The 21,452-nt window shown below is 48.3% G+C and overlaps 1 protein-coding gene across 1 annotated transcript in view; it reads left to right on the plus strand.

The window, feature by feature from the left end:
- The window catches only part of LOC121166872 (signal-induced proliferation-associated 1-like protein 3), a 209,217-nt gene that overhangs the window by 78,441 nt on the left and 109,324 nt on the right, over positions 1-21,452 (plus strand). The window contains exon 2 of the mRNA XM_040996189.1: positions 5,140-5,207. The gene's annotated coding sequence lies outside the window, so the exon portion shown is untranslated. The remainder of the gene's footprint in view (positions 1-5,139; positions 5,208-21,452) is intronic.

The raw sequence follows: 21,452 nt of genomic DNA on the forward strand, positions 1-21,452 counted from the left end.
AGATTTCATCCAGGAGATTGATTCTCAGTTGGCTGATTGTGGAGCGTGTGGAGGTTTATCATCCATTTCCCTGACGGCTTGTTCTGTCAAAGAAACTAGAGCTGCTGTAGGTGAGTGGAGGTGTGGGCACCCAGAGCCTCAGCTGATCGTGGTCACCCCGTACTCTATGTGGTCTCTGGAAGGGACCATGCTCAGGGAGCCCCAGCGTCCTGGGACCCTGGGGCCCATGTCCACTCCTTTAAGTCCCATAAGCATTCAAACCTCGGTCTCCTTCCAGGGAAAGGTGAGGCTGGATCAAAGAAAGGGGTCTTCAGGGCCCGGTGTGGTGTCCTAGTGGCTAAAATCTTCACCTTAAAAATGCCAGGATCCCGTATGGGCACTGGTTCTAATCCCAGCAGCTCCGTTTCCCATCCAGCTCCCTGCTTGTGAGCTGGGAGGGCAGTCAAGAACAACCAAGGTCTTGGGACCCTGTGCCCACGTGGGAGACCTGGAGGAGCTCCTGGCTTCGGACTGGTACAGCTATGGCCATTGCAGTCACTTGAGAGTGCATCAATGGATGGAAGATCTTCCCCTCTGTCCCTCCTCCTCTCTGTATGTCTGACTTTGCAATAAAAATAATAAATCGTTTTTAAAAAGGGGGGGGGTCTTCACCCAGTTTTCAGAGGTGGGGATCCCAGCAGTCATCAGCATCCTCGAGATGGGGCATTTTGTGGGAATTGTTGTTGGTGGGTTTTTTTGTTTGTTTTATTTTTTTTTTTTTTTAGATTTAGTTCTTTATTTGAAAGAGAGATTTACAGAGAGGAGTGACAGATCCTCCATCTTGTGCAACCCAAATGGCAGCAAGGGCCAGGAGCTTCCTCTTGGTCTCCCTGGGCCATCCTTCACTGCTTTGTTACGCCATAAGCAGAGAGCTGGATTGGAAGTGAAACAGCCAGGACTTGAACCAGCATCCATGTAGGATACCGGCACAGCAGGCAGAGCTTTAGCCTGCTGTCACAGCGCTGTCTCCAGTAATACAGTTGTTTAGTCGGCCTCTTAAAAGGGTCTTGAAGGAACACTGGGTTGATTTTTTTTTTTTTTAAGGTCTTTCACTGTTCCATTAGTGAGCTCAGCAAAAAATGACAGGAATGTCTCTAGCCTAAACTGGCGTATAACTGCAAAAGGCAATTAATGGCGTAGCGACCTGAAAATCTCAAGGCTGGTATGCCAGAAATCACTGTGCAGGTGTTGTCATCTGTCATCTGTTCCTCTTCACTCCTGGGCTGTGCCTATCTCAACTTTGACTTTATTCTCAGCCCCCACCTCCCATCCTGGGGTGACCAAGAATCCCTCAGAAGTCGTTGCCTTAATTTACAGCCCATCTCTTTCTTCCCCCAGTATCCGTAGTAAGATTCTCAGCTCCAACTCTGATTGACCACGCTTGGATCTCTCCCAGAGCCAGTCCCTGAGGCTGAAGGGAGGAAACATTCAGGTTAGGAGTCAGACGAGGATAGCTCTCTCCCCAAACCATTCAGTTCTTGATGTAAACCTGGCTGAGCGTGGGAGGTGAATGTATGTGGCAGCTGGAGCACAGCCATGGTCGTGCTGAAGCTGCTGAGGCAACTCCGAGGGCATCCTCCCCTCGGGTGGAATGGAGTGGCGTTCTGAGATGGCTGGGGTCCTGATGGAATCGCCGCTTATACCGCCTCTTAGTATTTCCTTCTCTGCTCTGCAGAGGACCCCGGCTCCATGCACAGCCCCAGCTTCCTGCAGTCCTCAAGAGGCAGCTTCCTGGCCCAGAGAAACTTGGCACCACTGGGCTTCAGCACAAATCTGCCGTTAAAGAGCCATGTGCATCTCTGTAGAAAAGAAAGGGAGTCAAATTAGAGTAGCAGGAAAGCAATTTCAGTTGCAATTGAAATGGTGGGTATTAAAATTTTACAAGAGCTTTATGCTGGGGTTTTCTTGATCATCCCAGGAATTTTTTTAATGGGAAGACTGACGATAAAGGAAAATGTTCTGGGTACTTCTGGTTCCCTCCTGCCCTGCCAAACATGTTAAACCAAATTTGTTAGGACTTCACAGGCCAGCTTAGGAACAGCAGCTGCCCAGGAGGCCATTTCTGAGTGTTTAAAGTATGTGTGTTTTTTCTGTATTTGCTGTGTCTTTGTGTAGTAACTGTTTCTAATTTTGTTTTGTACTTTTCCGAATGGCCTAGTAGTGAGCTATGGGAATCATTAAGAACAGCAGTTGCCTCTGCCCTTCTGTGTTAGTTGAACGTCATTTGGCTGTGTGAATAAATAGAAGTTCAGTCAGCTGAGGCATAAAAGAAATGTGAGGATCCACATCTTGGGGAATTTTCCTTCATGGCTCGATCTAGAGCCTCCAACGAAGTTGCCAGCATCATTTCCCAGACTTTCTGTCTCTGTATTCTTCTGGACGGGTTTGATTTTCAGGGAAGCTCTGATGCAGACTCTGATGGAGTCTCTGGCTCCACAAGTAGATCCAACCAGTGTGGTAGCCCGGGGTTAATAAACCACCTCTTCCCATAGTCTCCCGGAGCTGGTGGTTTTGGCCTCTCATCTGTTCTTTGATGCCAGGAGCAGGGAAGGTGGCAGTAGGATGGCCACGTCTGGATCATATGAACAGCCCCTCCTCCACCCCCAATGCATGACATAAGATCCTTCCCACAGGAAATGTGTGTGCTGAGTGGGAAAGGTGATGCTCATGCAACAGACCTAGGAAGGGAAACAGCCAGAACAGCAGCCTTGGGGGACCCCTTCCAACCTTGAGTTCCCAAGGCTGAATTGGCTCAACCTTTACCACCTGCAAGTCTAGGTCCAGAGCCCATGGACTTTGGAAGGGCAGTAATTCAGAGAATCTTGAAGTTGCCTGGGGGAAAGCATTGCATTTCTGTTCTTCCTGAAATGTATCATTTCCTTAGGAGCAGCAGCAGCAAACCACAATTGTATTAGCAGTATCTTTGACCTTGTTACTATTAGAAATTCCAAATTTTTCCATACCAAATTACAGTTGTTGCCAGCATTGTAAAAAAAAAAGTCACGCTCATCTGTTACTTTTTAATTTCTACGTTATTTACTCATTTGGAAGGGTGATGGAGAAAGAGATCTTCCATCTCCTGACTTACCCCCTAAAGCTTGCAGCAGCCAGGGAGGCCCAGGCTAAAGCCAGGAACTAAGAACTCCATCCAGGCTCTCACCCAAGTACTTGGACCATCATTTGCTGCCTCCCAGGATGCGATAGCAAGAGGTAGTGGTGGGCCTTGCTCCTGGACACTCTGAAATTGAATGCAGGCTTCCCATGTAGCAGCTTATCACACTACACTGCAACACCCATCAAATCACCTTCTCTTTTTTTAAAAAAAAAAAAAAGGTTTTAAAGACTTATTTTTTAATTTGGAAGACCGAGTTATATAGAGAGAAGAGACAGATCTTCCATTTACTAGCTCCTGCCCAAATGGCTGCAGCTGCCAGAGCTGAGCCAATCCCAAGCTGGGAGCTAGGAGCCTCCTCTGGATCTCCCACATGGGTGCAAAAGTCCAAATACTTTGGGCCAATCTCCACTATTTTCCTAGGTATTCCAGAAAGGAACTGGATCAGAAGTAGGGCAGCCAGGGCTTAAAATGGCACCCATAATAGGATGCTGGCACTGCAGGCAAACACTTAACATGCTATGCCGCAGCACCAGCCCTTATTTTTAAATTACTGTAGTTAGTGGATTAGTCATCAGCCTTATTATTTGAAGCATGAATATTATTGTATGTCAGATGTGGTTTTGTTTTATAGATATTTTGAAATTTGATATAATTGGCTTCCTTTATAATCTTATGTTGTATTATATATATTATATATATATATATTTAAGTGATTATGAAAAAGAGTGAGAAAGACCACACGTTCCTTTATCAGGTTACTAACATGTCCCTGACAAGGGGAAGATCAAAAACCCCTTTGACCTTCTTCACAAACTCCTGGGGGCAGGATGGCTGACGCTGTCCAGATTACTGGGCTCCTGGGAAGCTGGTTAACTGCTCACCAGAGTCCCTCCCTTGGAAGCAGCTGCAGCAGCTGCCTGGCATTTGAGCTTGGCCTGGCCTCCTGAGCAGTATTTGATGTTGTGATATCGGGGAGGCAAGATGTGGAGCCTGCCATCGGCCCTCTCTTCACTGGCCATCATAACAGGAATGTTCTAGCCAAAAGGTCAGGAGCACATTGACTCTGGAATCAGGCTTCCTGGCTTCATGTTCCAGTGCTGGGACACTTTTGACTGAGCAGGCAACCTCAGTTAATGGGTGCTTTACTCCCTGTGTGCGTCTGTTTCCTCATCTGTAACATGGGAGAGAGAACACCTGCTTCTTAGGGTTACTGGGGATGTGAAATGAGCACAAGAGTCCCTGAGCCAGCACAGAGGACGTGAGGGTCACTGCTTGATGGCCACGTGCGTACAAAGGCTAGAGATCATCCCTTCAGGACTCATCTTGCTGGGTTTGTTCCAACCGCTGGGATGAGATGGTGAACAGCACAGCCTGGAGGGGTTCATTCATCCATGAAATAGCTGTCCAAATACAAGCTACCATAGCAAACACTCAGAAGCAGAAATTCATAATAAAAGTTACGCGTCTGGGCAGGAGCTGTTTCTGTCATCCCTGTGCTCAGTTGTCTGAAGGCACCGTCCCCATCATGGGCTCCCTCACCTCTCTGCGCTCAGTTCCCTCCCCTGCCCCTCCCTCACCCTGCATCAGCCCTAGGGCCTCCTGGCTGATTGTAAGGTGTCCCCAGCATGCTCTCATCCCTAGGCCTTGGCACTGTGACCATTCTGTGGCCTGGAGGGCTCCTTCCCAACTAGTCCCATAGTTGTGACTTCTGTTAGGAGATTTTTGTCGTCCGTATGCTCTGCAAGGCACTGCATGAAGGCACTGACCTTTCCCTGTCCTTGTCTTTGATTGTCCTCCTTCATAACTTGAGCACCTCCTCCCCGAGGGCAGGATACTAGTGTGTTCCCAGAGCCTGGCACATGGCAGGTGTTCGGGGACCGTTTGTGGAGGGAGTGAAAACATGAATGACAGATGGATATTGCAGCAGGAAGGCTCCAAGTAGCCCAAGTTGTAACCTCTCTCTCTCTCTCCCTCGCTCCCCACAGATGCACAGTCTTTGATATCAGCTCTTCCGGGACACACCAGGACCATTAGTGTCAAGAACGTACTGAGGGTGAGTACCCTGGATCTGTCCATCTGCTTGAACTAATACACATAAGCAGCTTCATTATTTAAAAAAAAAAAATGCAAAAGAGCTTCAGGAGTAACAAGTATTTCCTTCACTGCCTTCCCCATCACCCAAGCCTGCTATGGTCTCTCAGAGGTGGGGAGTTGGATCCGACTTCTCGCCATCCGTGACCATGCCTGCCCAGAGGTGTGCCCCTTTGGGGGGTTAGCGTGCTGCATAAGAAAAGGATGCCTGCTCTGCGGGTGTTTCTGCCATGTGCCCTAACTCCCCCAGCAGTTGTGTGTCTTGGAGGTAGGTCTTAGTCCAGAAGCATGCTTCAGTGTTCTGTGCTTTTTGTTTTTCACCTTTCTAGTTCAATTTCAAAATTTATGTAGAGTAAAATTGACTCTGTAATGTGCAGCTCTTTGGGTTCAGACACATGAGTGCAGCTGTGGGATTACCACTGCATCCACATGTGCCGGTTTCTCCATAGGTGTAAGTATCGTGTGGGTATGTGGACATGATTAAAGTAGGTGTTAGAAATTTTCATCAGATGCCAGCAAGCCACACAGGAGATGTTTATTCGGACTAGAAAGGGTCCATACCCACATGGAAGGGGATGAAGGCAGAGAGAGAGAAGAGCACAGGGAGAAGAGAGGAAGAGAGAAGGGACTCCTGCCATAGAGGTAGGAGGGAGGCTCCAAGGGAGCAAGGGAGTCACAATATGCTCAAGGGGAAGAGAGAGATCTAAAGAATGGAAGAGAACTTAGAGGCGGGTGTTGGGGTACAGGGCTGTGGGGATTGGTTAACGTAGTGGTAAGCAGGCCAAGGACACAGGGTCACAAGGGATTGGTGGAAAGGGCTGTCAGCTACAAAACTGGGCGTGTAACTAAATAGCAGAGATTTTACAAAACCAAAACTCTAAGGGACACAACTATTTAAAGCGATGGCAGAGCTAAAATGGTAGGGGTCTCATCAACCTTAGGGGCTAATGCTCAAGTCACTGTGCACAATATGTACGTATGATAAATACCTACTTATAATATTAAGGTTGTGAATATGTTATACTGAGGTTTCTGGGCTGAGGGGACAGGATGGTGACCTGCAGGTAAACATCTCCCGAGTTGGCGCCACGGGGTCTAAGCAGTGGAGTGGCCTTGGCCCTATGCCGTTTCATTTGCAGTGAAACATTTCTGGATGCATGTGCCAACCTCTGCTGGATGAATGCTGAGAGATGGCAAAGGACAAGAGACCCTGACAATGTGGAAAGCAGGGGATTCTGGCATTCAGCCTCAGGTCGGGGGCCGTGCTTGCCGAGCCACCTAGGCCGCTCTGTGGAGTCCGAGGAGCTGAGTGAATTTACCGGATCTCCTGCCTCTCCACTCTTTCATTCCTTCACCCTGCCAGAGTTGTGCTCCTGCATATTTGTGGGACAGTCTGTAAGGGTTACAGGTCCATCAAAGGTTCTAAAGAAGCACAGTAACTTTCTTATTTGTAAGTAATTTTAAAATTGCCTAAAAGTAGCAAAAGTGTTGGAGTTCACACACCTAAACTTTATCCAGCTCCCCCCTCTGTTCCCATCTCGTGTAACAGTAGCATAATGTAGAAAATGAACACTCAGCCAGTGCTAGTGACTAAATTACAGACTATCAGATTTCACTGGTTTTTCCACTGATGTCCTTTTTGTGAGCCGAGACCCGTCACGGGATCCCACGCTTCATTTAGTTGTCATGTCTCCTTGGCTTCCTGCAATCTAACGATTCCTCAGTCTCTGCTGGTCTTTCCTGAACTTGACACTTTGGAAGAGTACTTCTCTGATTCCATAAAGATCTCAATTTGGATTTCGGTGCTGTTTGCCCGTGACTCAACTGAGGTGACATGAGAGGGGCGATGTGCCCTCCTCCCCTGTGTGTCGTTTGGGGCTGGAGCTGGAACCGTGACATCCTGCCTCTTGTTAGTGTGCGTGCGGAGCATTTCTGCTCTAAGTCACTCTTTCCTCGTCATGACTTATGGATCTCTTGGGGGAGACAGCTGGAGACTGCTAATCCTGCTCCTCACACCTGCACCCATGAATTTTTACTGGGTGGGTGAGCCTTGCCTGCAGTAACTACTGTGATAGTGCCCTAGGGATGATTTCTCCGTGTCCCTGCTGCCCTCTGCATTTACTCATTGAAAGCCTTCTGTAAGGAAGACCCGTCCTTTCCCTCAGTCGTTTCTTTCTTTGGTTGTTAATACCCTTTGGGCCTGAGATGTTTGTTTTAACCTAACATACTCCTTCTCCATGTGGTGAAAAGGCTCCAAATCCCAGGTGAATTCCTAACATTGCTACTTAAGCTGCAGGAAGACTGACATGGACCTTGAGGAACTGGGAAGAAGGGAAGAGGTCATATTTGTTGATTTATTCATTCTTCCTCTACCCTGCAAATATGCACCTGAGCACTACTGTGGATTTCAGGCTGAACATCCAGTCAGACAAAACCATTTCCCTAGGGGAGCTGACATTCTACTGGAATATGAAACAGTAACCTAAGAAATGAATGTAGGGTAAATGGGTGATGGCATGTGTGATTAAGCACATAGAGGAAGGAAGTGGGGATTGCAGGGGTGTTTTAGACAGGGTGATGAGCAAAGGGCTCTCTGGAGAAACCCTGGCCAGGGGAGAGAGGAAGGCAGTGCCTGACCTGGCGCTTCACCATCCAGGGGAGCTCAGGCAGTCTGCTCACTTCTCAACAGGAATTCCAGAGTTGCAGCTCGCAGGAGTTTGTCATCCTTTACACCGAGCTGGACAGCCCCAGGTCAGGCGAAGCCCACTGCTGCCCTATATTGTCAGGTCTTTCAGTTTCTCTTCTGCCAGAAGGAAAGAAAAATGAGGAATTTTGATGAAACCATCACATTTGGGTAATTTTTAGTGACACACAGTGTTCTTTTTAATGTAATGGTACAATTCCATAGGGTCTGGGATTTCACACACACACACACACACACACACACACACACACACAAATTCCCACCCCTGACTGATTTTCCCCATATTATAATAATGTAGTCCTTCATAAGGAGTCATGATTCCATCAGTCAGACACACAGTGGTGTATTTTTTCTTCTCCACACCAGCCTAATCCTTGCAAAATAACCAGATTATTTGTGCTTATTGGATTGTTAAGTTGCTTTTTCTTTGTAACAAAGAAAACAATGTGACGTAAAAAGAGTGGAAATCACAAAGGCTCAGTAAACACTGTATAGCTCCACTTTTGTTGTTGTTGTTGTTGTTGTTGTTGAAAGTCGAGCAGAGCTCTCATCTACCTGTTCACTTTCCAAATACTTGTAAAGGCCAGAGCTGGAGCCAGGAGTCATAAACACAATCCAGGTCTCACACATGGTGAACCATCACTGTTGCCTCTCGGGGTATACATTAGCAGGAAGCCAGAGTCAGGTGCCACAGCTGGAAATCGACCATGGATGCTCATGTGTGGAATCCGGACAAATTAGCCAGTAAGCTAAACATCCACTCCCCTTATACTTTTTATTTTCCTCTATAGGAGTCTCCACCTATAGGCCTGGGCTTAAATTGGTAAATGGTTACCGTGGTCACATGCCCTGAGCCATTTGTGTCACTGTGGATGTGTGAGTGAGGAATTCTTGCAGCTTTAAGAACAGAACACGCAATTCAGAGCAGTTTATTCAGGAGGCCTGCTTTCTACCCTGTATTAAAAGATCTGGGGCCCGGCGCGGTGGCGCAAGTGGTTAAAGGTCCTCGCCTTGCACGCCCGGGATCCCATATGGGCGCCGGTTCTAATCCCGGCAGCCCCGCTTCCCTTCCAGCTCCCTGCCTGTGGCCTGGGAAAGCAGTCGAGGACAGCCCAAAGCTTTGGGAACCTGCACCCGCATGGGAGACCCGGAAGAGGCTCCTGGCTTCGGATCGGCATAGTATCAGCCCGTTGCGCTCACTTGGGGAGTGAATCATCGGACGGAAGATCTTCCTCTCTGTCTCTCCTCTCTGTATATCCACCTTTCCAATGAAAAAATAATAAAAATAAATCTTTAAAAAAAAAAAAAAGATCTGGAGGAACTCAGGTGCTACCCTCATGACGACAGGTCAGTGGCTGAGTAGTGTCAGGGCTGGAGTCCCCTTTGTTTCTCTGGCCCTGGCTGCTCATACTCCCGTGGTTGCTGTTGCAACTCCAGGCAGAACAGGGGCAAGGATCAACTCCTGGCACATCTGTGTTGGATCACTTAAGCAATCCCAGCGTCCTCAGAATTTTCCACTTGCATCTCGTTGGCCGCAGATGCATATTATAGTTTCTTCGAGCTTCAAGAAAGATAGGGTATTCCCTTAATTATCAACCTTTCCTGAGAAGGAGGCCAGAGAAAAAGGGAATTGAGAATGCAGTGGAGGTGAGCCAACCAGCAGTATCTGACTTCATAGAGGAAGAAAAAGTCATAATTACTATTAATGGGTGCTGACTCTGCGCCGAGTCCTGCTGTCAGTACTTTCCATGCATGATCTCATTCAGTCCCATAACCACCCTGTGATGTCACTGCTGTGATGTCCCCAGAAAAATCAGGAACCAAGAAGTAGTCTCACCAAGCAGAGCAACTGGGGTAGATAGTCTAGCAGCGTACTTCCAGATGCTCACTGTCAGCCACTGTGCTTGACTGTGTCATTAGAGGTCAGAGGGTTCCAGGCTGCTTGCTTTCAAGGCCTTAGTCTAAGTCCTTCCAGCAGGGCATGACATTGTGACACATCAAGTCAAGCTACCATCTGCAGTGCTGGCATCCTGTATGTGCCAGTTCGATTCCTCACTGCTCTGCTTCCAATTCAACACCCTGCTAGTGTTCCTAGGAATACTGCATTATGGTGATCCAGATACTTCAGTTCCTATATTCACATGGGAAACCCAGACTGAGTCCCAAGTTCCTGGCTTTGCTCTGGCCCACCCTCTGCCAATACGGCCACTTGAGGAGTTAAGCAGTGGATAGAAGATATGTCTACCTCTCTTTCATTCTCTCTGCCTTTCAAGTAAATAAATCTTGAGCAGTGGGGGAAAATCTTTCCAGCAGGAGAGGAACAGCAGCACATAAACTGGCACCATGAGGGAAGTTTTCTTGTGAATCATCTTCATTGGTTCTGGTCCATTTCTGATGAGCAGCGCCAGCTGCAGGTGCTGGCAGCCTTCAGGGATCTGCAAGGGACTGTGAAAACTGCTCCTGGCCTTGCTGTTCCAAAAAGACTATACCTGTACTTTGAACTATCCTTCCCAGGATGGAGTTTCCCTGGAGTTCTGCTTGTTGATGCAGCACACATGGAGTGTATGCCCGCTCTCTGCTCTCTGCAGGTGTGTGTAGTGTGGGGCTGCGTCGAGGCTGGGATAGCCTTGTGGGTGGGTGAATCATGTACTAGTGGGGCTTCTAATGCAGTAAGGGAGTCAGGCCCTCAAACATGACAGGCAGGAGTGCTCAGGAAGCCCAGCCAGCTGGGGTTCAGGGAATGTTCCTGGAAGCTCTTTTTGTTGGTTTGTTTTTTGGCCTGGGAGAAGCAGGAATTGGTTAAATAGCTTCCCTTTTCCACATCTCTCTTCAACAAAATTCTCACTACAGCTTTGCTTTGTGAATCTCTGTTCTTTTCATCTATAAAATGTAAGGACTCTGGTTTCCTTCGATCCAACCAACTGAGCCATCCCTACTAGGCATGTCCCACATTTCTGGTCCTGTAGCTACCACTAGGCTTACTTAGCTTCACAGTGTGCCAGCAGAGCTGTGCAGTTAAATGGCCTAGAATGAGAGGAATTCTCACAGAGGGCTGTAGGATCCCTGAGGAGACACCTGCTCATGACATGCATGACATGGGTTGGACTTCTCAAAGGAGAAAGAATGAAGCATGAGTTAATATGATGGCCAGGAGCCCAGGTTGCAGAGTCTAGTGACCTGGCTCCAACTCTCAGCTGAGTCCATGGCTGGCCCTGAGGAGCAGCCTAGCTCTAGAAGGTCCCATCTTCTAAGGTTGTTTTGAATACTAAAATGTGGCCATGGATTTTATGTACCTGGACAGTGCCTGACACAAATTAATCACACAGACACAACAGAGGATGATGATGGAGCTTCTCTTCATTAGCTCTGAGTTTAGGCAGTTTAGTCACCAGCCTATGGAATAATCAGCATTATTTATTCCCCAGTGCAACCATGTGCCTGCCCAGCCCTAAGCTGGCAGGATGCCTGTTGTTACAGGACTGTGTTCTGAAAGTGAAGTTTATACAGCCAAGGCTGGGCCAGGAGTTTTGTTGGGGTATGTTAGAAGCCACAGCTGTTGGCTCCCTGGTCCCCACCCCCTTTTTTTTTTTAATCTAATCCCTGAGCTTGGGCTGCCCTTGACCTCCATGGCCAGAACGCATGGATGCTCTGCTCAGCCAGTCAGCCAAGTTCCAAATTAGAGCTGACAGTGTGATTTATTCTCTGGGATGGAGCTGGAGAGCAGAGCCCCACTGGGTGATTCCGCGGGAAGGTTGTCAGCCCGAATTAGCCAGGATCCTTCACTTGGCCTGGCTGTTTTCATCTGGCTCTCACTAATAGGGTTGTCTAGGGTGTTGCTGGTTTCTGAGCATCCTCTACCTCCTTCCTCCTCTCCCTAACCCCAGGGACTGGAACTTGACTCTGGTTGCTGAGGAGCTGGGCTTGGTGAGGGGTACCACTGAGGCAAGCCCTGGCGTGGTAAATCAAAGCACTGGATCCTTCTGTCTGTCCCATTAGGAATGGAAAATGGCAATCTCTTGGGGTGGGAGGAAACGTTCAATGTTCTGTCTCTGACAAGCCCACCTTTTCATTGAGGTTCAGTCCTTATCCCCAAAAGACCATCACCGCATTTCTCATCTCCCAGTTGGTGATGATAGCACCTCTAGCTGCCTCCCTCCATTCACAGGAGTGTCAGTGGTAGGCAAGATTCTGCAGCAGTAAACCAACCCTGAAATCCTGGGCAGGGCACAAGAACTCTCCATTTCCTGCAGCACAAGGCAGGTCAGGAGAGAGGCTTGACCTTGTACTGCAGGGACCCAGGCTGACACTTCCGCCCTTGTCCTGAGGCTTCACAGCTGAGACACATGGCCTCCAGGGGCACCGGGGCAGTAAAGGTTCACACAGCACACGTAGATGACAAAGCCTAGCCCAAAGTGACATACTCACTTTCAGTTGTACGGAATCTAGTCATGTGATTCTCCCTGACAGCCAGTAATCTGGAAATGTGATACCTGGTGTTCAGTGAGTAGTGAATCACCCAGCTGTGGGAGACAGGTGTGGTGTTTATTCAGGACCTGCTGTGTGCTAGGTCTTTTCTGGGCTCTAGAAGTACCGACAGCAGCTGCCGTGTAATGATGTCATGTTAAGTGCCTTGATGGAGTAGCCCAGAGGGCCATGAGAACATACCCCGGTGAAGGAGGCAGGGACTGACATGTTTGGAGAAGTCGGGGGATGTCTGTCAAATCAGAGGAGTCCTGAAGGGATGGGTGGACATGGGGAGAGGGTTTCTGTTAAGGGGAGCAGCATATAGCATCAGTGTTCTGGACTAGGAAGGAACTTGACTTTGAAGAAACTGGAAGGAAATCCTGAGCGAGAGGAAGCGGGGCGTGGGATGAGGCAGACCGTGCAGGGCTGGTGGGTGTAGGGAGGACTTGGCTGCCTGGGACACCTACCTTTGGAGCTGGTGGAAGAATTCAGTGTGCTCAGCCATTCCTTTCAGCAACTGCTGAGTTTCTTCTCTCTGGCAGGCAGTGTTTCAGGTACTGTGGACACAGGCAGTGAACAAAACAATTATCCCTGTTCTCCAGAACTGGCCTTATAGAAGGGGGAGGGATTTTACCTGGTGAAATAACCACTAGAACAATGTATGAGAGAGTGTGTGGTTTGGTTGCCTTTTTTTTAAAAGGGATTGTTGCTGAAATTGGCTAAATGGCTGGGTAAATGTGAAAATCCAGAAGTCGTTATATAAGCACTTGTTTTGAGTCAGATTAATCATTTCAATGTGAAAGATCAAGGGCAACATTGGAAGATTAAGTATACCTATATAAATTTATGATCCATAGTGGCCTTCGCTTTTAGTACACTTTCAGTGTTATGTTATAACCATTTGGATTTTGTGCATGCTTGTTTGCTTTGTTTTTTGGGGAAGAAAGAAAGTTCATTACCATCCACAGGTTCCCTGAGCCATGGCTAAGGCCAAGAGCCTAGAGCTGCCATCCACTGTTTTTCCAGGTCATTTGCAGAAAGCTGGAGCAGCCAGGACTCAAACCAGCTCCCATATGGGATACTAGTGCCACAGGGGGAGGATTAGCTTGCTACACCACCATGCCAGTCCCTCAAGGAATCTTTAAAGTGTCTATTTGCAGATTTAATGCACTTGTACTTGTAGAATCAAGGCTTTGGAAATAGTTACTAAGTTTTTATAATGTCTGCTTCCTTTTTCATATTTGCCAAAACTAGCAACATTGTAAGTTTTTAGAAGATAAAGTGTCTTTCCCAAAGAGCACTTTGTTCAAAATACTTCAAGACTCAAAAACAACCAGCCAATGCTGCAAAATTTTGAAACTCTTGTATATGGGGTTTTTTTTAAAGATTTATTTTTATTGCAAAATCAGATATACAGAGGAGGAGAAACAGGAAAATTTTCCATCTGATGGTTCACCCCCCAAGTGGCTACAACGGCCGGAGTTGTGTCAATCCGAAGCCAGGAGCTTCCTCCAGGTCTCCCACATGGGTGAATGGTCTCAAAGCCTTGAGCTGTCCTTGACTGCTTTCCCAGGCCACAGGCAGGGAGCAGGATGGGAAGCGGGGCTGTCGGGATTAGAAATGGTGCCCGTATGGGATCCCAGCGTGTTCAAGGTGAGGACTTTAATCACTACACTATCTCGCTGGGCCTGTATATGGTTTTTGGTAATACATATTATCCATGAACTTTTTGAGGTACCTATATTACTTCTGAAGATAATATTGAAAAAAAAAATCTTGCTTTATATTTGGTATACCACATTTCCAAAGTAATTAGGTTAGGCATAGATGAATAACTAGCTCAGTGATGTTGGCCTTCCTGCTGTAACTGGTTGGTGCTACCAAGTTCTCTTACTTCCCTGGCCTCATCTTGTTCACTCAGCATCGATTTACTTCCTTTTTACAGAGGCAGTAGTAAAGATGCCTTTGGAAAGTGTTGGAATTCCAGTCCTCTGCTTCTACCTACGTAACTGTGGCCAAAGCACCTGACCTCCCCATTGCTGTTTCTCTCTGTAAAATGGAGGTAATGATGCTGACTGCCTCATAAAGTGGCTGTGGACATGGAGGGACTCAGTACAGATTCCCAGTTCTAGGTGGAATGTGTCTAAGCTGGCGTGCTGGTAACAGTGCCCAAAGCCCATACAGTGAGTAAGCAGTGCTCACATCCTACCAGGATTGCGTTTCCAAAGCATTCATAACTCTTAAACATGTGGTCCCAGAGGCATGGAAGGAGATCATACAGCTATCCGTGCAAAACCTAGTGCCTGGTGTGGATAAATGCTGTGTCAGTATTAACCTCTTATTACTGTTACTAATATTATTTAATGTGCATACCTCAGCATCCTTAATCACCATCTTGGAAATGCAGATGATAATCACAGTGAAATACCATTCCACACCCACCTGAGTAGGTAAAATAAAGACAACACAGAAGAGATGAGGTCAGAGCTGCACATGCCACTCTATAGGGTGGTGGGAGGGGTCTCAGCAGAGGAGGAATGGGATCCAGTTCTGTGATGGGCAGGAATGGAGCTCTGAGTGATGACGAGATTTTGACCCAAACACCAGGGAAAGGCACTGAGTTGCCAAGCAGCAGCCCAGAGGTTTGTAAGGACCTGCAGAAGATGGTGTGAGAATCCAGAATGCAGCTGGGAGGCCTGTCAGTGCCAGATGTCTGTTCAGCAGCTGCATGGGCCAGCCAGGGGGCAGCTGGATGTACAGAGGAGCTTCAAAGAATTCACAAAAACAATCTGCTTCTTCATGTGTTTTCCATGAACTTTGTGAAGCCCCCTTGTGCCAGTCTGGCACTGAGGAAAGCAATCGCACTGGCAGGAGACGTGAAATTCCTCAGCAGACACCTGGCAATAAGAACCACTGGCCCTGGATGGGGACAGGTCCTGGGAACCCATCAGGAGGGGTATACATAGAGAAGGGAAGAACTGTCCAGAGAAATGGTGAAGAATCAGCAAAGGAGGCAGGAGGAGGAGACAAGGTGAAGGAGGGAGATGAGGAGCTGGAAGTGACAGCCAGGTCAGGCTGCATGAGAGACATGGCCTGTGACCATTGCCCCAGGAGACGACATGAAAGAATGTGACCCCACGAACTTCGATTGTTGCTAACTTTCTAGCACTTAGGCCACACCTGACAGGATGTGCAGTAAAAATTAGTTTAGTGTCTTTGGTGGGGCTGGGGAAAAAGCCAGCCTAGAAGGTTGACATGCAAGGCATTCATTCCAGAATGTGACAGAAATGTGCTTTGTGGACCTGGGCTTCTGTCCCCAGTGGTATCAGGGAAAGGCATCGCTGGAAATGTAACCCAGATAGCGGCATGCCTCCCAGACCTAGTATTTACTGAGTACTTGGTGCCATGGACAAGACTGATATAAAATGGGGAGAGCGGTGTTGGCCTCATGAAGCTGTTGTGAAGGGCCAATGAAATGATGCCAGGCAGCGCTGCAGGTGTTTACTACGTGTGAGCTCTTGTTAAAAGTTACTCTGACATTATTATTCTGACTTCATGGTCCTCACCTTCCAGGGAGAGCTGTAGATGTCAGATAATTACTCAGATAACCACACCATTTATCTGTGGTCATTAAGCCACGAAGGAAAAGTGCAGGGTCCCTTGAGCGAGAATATCGGGGTGTGGGTCTGCTTCCAGGCAACAATCGGGATTGGAAAGTCCAAGGAGGCATTCTGAAGAAGCAACCTGGCAAGCCTATGGGGCAGGCAGGAGGCTGGTGTGGGCAAAGGTCCTGGTGGGACAGAAGTGGCTGCAGTGAAGAGAGGCCAGTGTGACCATGCTGAGTGAGGGGAGAGTAGAGCAGCTGGGCACCCTGGGGTCCCTGAACCCCAGTGAGGGGTGTGGGCTTCTGCCACAGGTCCTAGGACACACACAAGGGTTTTTGTAGTTCCCTTTTCCCTGAAAGGTTTTAAGGAGAGACATGACACAGTTTTCTAATTTCTTTTTTTTTTTAACTCCTTTATGTACTTTCAAGATTTGGTGTCCTGAATCCCTCCCTCAGGACAGCCTGATGTCCTGACTCCACATCATTGGTTCTGGGTCACGGGTGGAGCGGTGGCCACCCAAGGGCAGGCCTGCTTTGGGGGACACCTGTCCCTTTGCTTCCTCTCTTCTCATTTGCCCCGCATCCTGGTGGAGCACTGGCCCACTGCAGCTGGGAGATCTCAGTGAAGTCCCCTGTGCCACTTCAGAGATCGCAGCAGCAACCCAGATCCAAAAGTCCAGCATTTGCCAGGGGAACTGAGAGCAGCTGCGGGAGAGCCAGGCTCGCATCTTTCATCCTCAGCTCCAGGCGGCTGGACATCAGCCCCCTGCCAGTGTTGGGAGAGACAGAACACAGACATTGGCTAGAGCCCAGCTGTGTACAGAATGAGAGAAGGGAAGTAAATTGCTGTGCAGGCCTTCCCAAGTACTGTGTACAAAGGGCCACGTGGAGCAGACTGGGACGTGCCACTTGGGACTGCAGATGTCGGGGGTAATTGGCCTTCCCCGGGCAAGTCTCTAGTGGCCCATGTTCTGCTGGCAAAGGTCTGCCCTGTTTAACAATCAAAAGGTACCTGGCTGGTTTGTGGTCTTACTGTGCTTTATTTGCAAATAATAAAGACCATAGTGTCATGCAGCCAAATGTAAAAACATCTCTGATATATCCTACAAGACCTGATGAGTGGGCCTTAGGCAGGGTAGGGGGAGCAGCCCTCATCAGGCTGCAGGGACTCGGGTTTTCAGTTTTGGTTTCCTTGTAGGGTCCAAAATGTCACTGGAAGCAGTGGTGTTAGGGTTGCTTGCTTTCTTACAGTTTGGGGTACAGGGAAGGGTGGGTAGGGGATGGGTAGAATAAACCCTGGCCCCTTCGTCTGTGGGTTAGGAACCCTTCCCTTCCTTCTGTAGTTGGTTCTGCCTGCTTCCTCTCAGGCAGTAGGATCACCAGAGGAATGACGCATTTGACGGGTTGAGCTTTATCCTCTTGGGGGCTGGGGAAGGAGGATGTGGGAACAGAGTGAGGAACCAAATGCCTGTGATGGAGGGGAAGGCTTCCAAGCTCAGTTCCAGCCCCCGGCTCAGGTCCAACTGATTCTGTAGTGTCTAAGAACAAAGAAATGTGGTTTTCTTTTAAAGAACTACAGGGACCTGTGTTAAGTTTCTGCTTCCTGACTCCTGCACCCTCGCAGAACCTCACCAAAGGGGCCAGAGAAGAGTCTGGCCATCAAAACGTGTCAGCTGTCTTGTCAATGAGGGGTTTTCATGTCGCTTCTTCATCCCCTGTCCCTGCCTCCCTTCCCTCCCGCTCTGTGATGTGTCTGCAGTGTGTCTGTGGTATATGTATGTGTACATATCCTAACAAACTGTATGTTGAAGTTGGAGTAAGCAGGCAGCTTCCGTTAGCAGTCACCTTCCTTTGGTTCGTTTCTCCTGATTGTCACCCAATGTTAGAAACCCAGTCGCATTGCGCGTTGCCCATGATGCACATCTGCCACACTGCCTGTGTCTGAGATGGAGTACACGAGTTGTACCCAGCTTCACACATGTGCAGACAGCACATCAGTGGTGAGTGTCCACTGACCTGTGTCCTTAGGAGCTCACTAAGGGTCCCCCGGGAGCAGGGGTGAGCGTTCCTGGCTGCTGGCCATGAGGGTACTCAGCCCCCGTTCCCCATTTGCCTCTCACCGCTTGCCACCCCTCTTCCTGATTTGCATCCATTGTAAGGCTGTAGAGTAGGCTCTTACCAGGGTGGCTGCATCCCAGGCTCCCTTTCCCACTGGTGGCTCAAAGCTGCAGCGAGGCAGCAGGGCCCGGTCATGAAAGACACATTCTGGAGCCAGAGAGACCCTGGGATCATGTTCTGACCGTGCCGTTCAGCTCAGCAAGTTCCATTGTATTTCTGATCCTCAGTCGTCTTAAACACAAAACCAGAATGATATTAATATCTACATCCTACGGCATTTTGAGGATTTAATGAGCTAATATATGTAAGTGCTGAAGGTAGTGCCTAGCACATAGGATAGGAAAGTATTGTCACTATCATTATCATAGTTGAACTTTAAGGTTTCGAAAATTCAAACATTTAGTCCTTGCTCTTAATTCACTTCAGAAATACCACCTGTGGAGTAATTTCTGGCTTTTCTCTGGTCCTTCCTCAGGGACTGTGGACAGAGATTACAAGCAAAGCAGTGGAGGGGCAGACAGGTAGCCTGGCATTTGAGCCACCCATGTCCCACACCACACTCCCTGGGGTCCATACCCAGCTCTAGCTCCTGACCTCCACTTCCTGCCAGTGCAGGCTCTGGGGACAGCAGGTGATGGCTCAAGTGACCAAGTCACTGATACCTACATGGAAGAGTAAGCCATCAGTGTGTGTGTGAGTGTGTGTAAGCACTGTGAAGCCAGATGAGGTAAAATTGCATCCTGTCTCATCTGTTGTCGAGAGGTGAAATAGCCATTGTGAACAATCTGCCAAGTCAGCCGTACTGTTAAGGGCTTCTGGAGCCCACAGGCCCGCTGCTCACTGACTGTGTGACCTTAGACAAGTGGCTGTGCCACTCTGTCCTCAGTTTTCATCAGCGGTACAGTGATGGCAGTAACTGTGACTCTTACAGTGTTCCCTGACTATGTAATATGTAACATGTATGTGAAGTGCATCAAACATGAGAAGGGTCCATATTCATGCCTGTGATTACCATGATTACTGTAGCTGTTGACCAGACCTTCCACTTCTGGGAATCACATGTTTTCTCAAATGTACTGTGATACGTGCTGCTTCATTACAGCTAATGTCTGTCGCTGGCCACTGTGTCCTGGGTCTTTCCTCACCATAGTCTGCTAGATACGTCCTCTTTCTTTTCAGTGGCTGCCCATGGTTTTCCAGTTGAAGGGTGTCAAGGTCTACTTAATGAGGTATTAAAAAAAAAAACTTATTTATAGAGGCTGGCATTGTTTAGCAATGGGTAAGGCTGCCTGCCACTTGTGCCAGCTGTATCCCATATGGGCACCAGGGTTTTTTGTTCATTTGAAAGGCAAAATTGAAGAAACAGAGCAAGAGAGAAACATCTTCAATCCTCTGGTTCACTCCCCATATAGCCACAACAGACATTCATTATGTGGGTGGCAGGGTCTCAAGCATTTGGGCTATCTTCCACTGCCTTCCCAGTCACATTAGCAGGGAGGAGCTGGGATGTGAACCAGCACTCAAGTAGGATCCTGGAGTTGTTGGTAGTGCCTTGACCCTGCTGTGCCAAAACACTGACCCCATTAATGAATTCTTTTTATAAGTTATTTTATTTTGATTTGAAAGGCAGAGTTAGAGAAGAGAGACAGAAAGATCTTTCATTTGCTGATTTGATCCCCAAATGACTACACTGGCTAGAGCTGGGTTGGTCTAGAGCCAGCAGCCAGGAGCTTCATACAGGTCTCCCACCTGAATGCAGATGCCAAAGGACTCGGGCCTTCCTCTGCTGCCTTCCCAGATTATTAACAAGGAGCTAGATTGGAAGTGGATCTCCTGGGACTCAAACTGGTGCCCATATGGAATGTAGCACCATAGGTGGAGATTTAGCTTGCTGTGCCACAATACTGGCCCTGATTAGTTCTTTAATTAGTGACTCCAAGAGTGCCAACTTCTGTTCTCTCTCAGATAGTGTAGCGGTGCGGAACCTTGTCCAGGCAGCTCTGGGTGCTTGGCGAGTGATTCAGCTGGTGGTGGGATCACTGGTATGTGGGTGTGCATGATTTTAATTCAGTGAGCTCACAAACTTCCCTCAAAGGTTTTACCCATAGAATCTGGAGTACTTGCACCAACAAACGTGGACCTGTTTTCTATTACCTGTTGGCTTTTTTTTTTTTTAAGTGAGGAATTGCAGACTTCTACAGGGTGGAAGAGTGGGCTTTGCCCCTAATGACCGTGCTTGTCAGCAGATGGCAGTCACCAGCGCATGGCCAGCCCGGTCTCAGCCACACGCTGCCTTTGGGACATTGAGAAACAGATCTCAGATACCACTTAATTATGTTGAGGGTCTGCAGGCTCCACCCCACAGTGAGTTTGTGTGTCTTGGAAGAAGGGGAATGTTTCCATCAGATGATGCTGTGCCACTTCTCCATGGGTCCTCAGGTGCCCCTGAAACACACACACCCGGAGCACCTGTGAGGAAAGCAGAATCACCAAAAGTGTTTTTGGCAGAGGGATTTCAGTGCAGAGGATTTTGTTCAATAATTGTCAAGGGTTGGGGGTTTGTTGTACAGCTGGTTCGGTGTCCATTCCATGTGGGAGTCCCTCCTCTGCTCCCTATCCAGCTTGCTGCCAGTTCACCTGGGAGGTAGGTGAAGATGGCCCAAGTACTTGGGTTCCTGCCAACCATGCGAGAGACTCCGATGGAGTTCCTGGCTCCTGGCTTGTGCTTGGCCCAGTCTTGCCTATTGTAGGCATTTGGGGAATGAAACAACACATGGAAAATATCTCACTCTTCATCTGCCTTTCAAATTAAAAATAAAATACTCTAAAAAAATAAATTTTGAAAGATCCGAGAAACCAGAAAAGAGGCAGTTTGTTAGATGAGCAATGGGAGTTGCAAGGTCATGTGGTGGGAAGGCCTGGCCTGAGATGCTCACCAAGGTCAAGGGGAAGGAGAACCACCTGGGCTTCTGCTACTGCCCCCACCTCCGTTGACTGAACTTACTAGGAATCCTGGAAAATGGAGCTCCCTGTATTTCAGAGCTGAGCAGGCACGGGATTAAATAAGAAAGTTCATCCCTATTTTACAGATGAGCAACCCAGGGGGCTGAATGGCTGGTTGTGGACACATGGTTTGGTAATCAGTGTAGCTCCTGACACTGTGGTCCCTTGGTCACCATAGTTGCCTGAGGCAGCTTTCAGAGATTGTGTACCAGCTGCTGGTCCCTGCTATCCAGGCCAGACCTCTGTGGTTCCAAGTTCTACCTGTCTGGGACCATGAGAAAAGCCAGCTTTGAGAGTGCAGGTGTCATTTAGTT

The sequence above is a fragment of the Ochotona curzoniae genome, unplaced genomic scaffold (genome assembly GCF_017591425.1).
Source record: "Ochotona curzoniae isolate NIBS_2020 unplaced genomic scaffold, NIBS_Ocur_1.0 patch258, whole genome shotgun sequence".
Taxonomy (NCBI): Eukaryota; Metazoa; Chordata; class Mammalia; order Lagomorpha; family Ochotonidae; genus Ochotona; species Ochotona curzoniae.